At 37.5% G+C, this 1,212-nt stretch overlaps 1 protein-coding gene across 1 annotated transcript in view; it reads right to left on the reverse strand.

Annotated features, from left to right (window-relative positions):
• The window catches only part of LOC103156845 (integrin alpha-X-like), a 35,248-nt gene that overhangs the window by 26,787 nt on the left and 7,249 nt on the right, over positions 1 to 1,212 (reverse strand). The window lies entirely within an intron of this gene.

Consider the following 1,212-nt stretch of genomic DNA (forward strand, 5'->3'; position numbering starts at 1 on the left):
AGAAAAGTTTGAATAAAATAAGCAGAAGTAAACATTGATGGTTCACTATGCAAAAATCGCCATCTCTGGTAAAAAAAAAAAAAAAAAAAAACACAAACAAAACAACAAGAAAACAATCATACCATCTTGGAAGTCTTTTCCGGTGTTTTATTGTTATAAACTAAACAAAAAAGAAGATAATTACTTAAAAATGGAACAGAAAATACAAATAAAAATCTGAAATGCATGACATGCATTTGTATCTAGCCTCTTTACTCTGATATCTTCATAAAAAAAACATCCAATGCATAGAAAGCAGAACATGTTGGTGTGACAGAACAACGCAGTCTTCTTACCATTGTGAAATCCTCTCAGTTGCGGTTTGGTTACACTTTAAAGTCAGCAGAAATTAAATGGATTAAAACAGTTTTAATCAGGCAACTCTTAGCAAAAATGAATGAATCAAAAGCCGTATTTGGGGGAGGAGGAGAGTCTCTGAAAACCTTTCCTTACAGTACCATGAAGAAACAATGACACTAAGAACATGTCTGTATACCGCCTGCGAATTATTAAATGCCCCAAATACACCACTTCTATAAATGATTTTTTTTTCATGTAACACTTAATATATCTTAATAAGCATTACCATATCTTTTGGACTATAAGCCGCCACCTTCCCCCTACGCTTTGAACCATGCGGCTTGTTGCCCGGTGCAGCTTTTCTGCGGATTTTTCTTCAACCACCAGGGGGCTCTTTAGCAGGACGTGAATCATTGCAAGTCAAAACTGGAAATCAAAGAAGAAGGCGCTAATTTTCATTTAGAACAAGCACATGCTAGCAGCAGGCACAATGGAGAAATGTTTTCAAACTCATATGATGCAGCTTCTAAGTTGAAGGCTATTGATCTGGCAGTACAGATCGAGAGCCGGTGTACTAAGCTCGGGGCGAACGAATCCATGGTTCTGCGGTGGAGATGCAGAGCTGCGTCCTTAATAGCAGATCTATTTTCTTGTGGAAAACCGAGAGCAGCATATATCAGCGACTTTATGTAAGTTTCCAGTTTTTTTTTGTTTGTTTTTTTAAACTTTGGGGGTGCGACTTATAGTTAAGTGTGCTCTGTAGTCCGGAAAATACGGTAATATGGACAGTGGAGGCTACAGTCTTTCTTGATTGCAAGCTAACCATTAGCATGCCAAGTAGCATGATACTAGGGCTGTTGTAAACGAATATTT

Source organism: Poecilia formosa, unplaced genomic scaffold (genome assembly GCF_000485575.1).
Source record: "Poecilia formosa unplaced genomic scaffold, Poecilia_formosa-5.1.2 Scaffold504, whole genome shotgun sequence".
NCBI lineage: Eukaryota > Metazoa > Chordata > Actinopteri > Cyprinodontiformes > Poeciliidae > Poecilia > Poecilia formosa.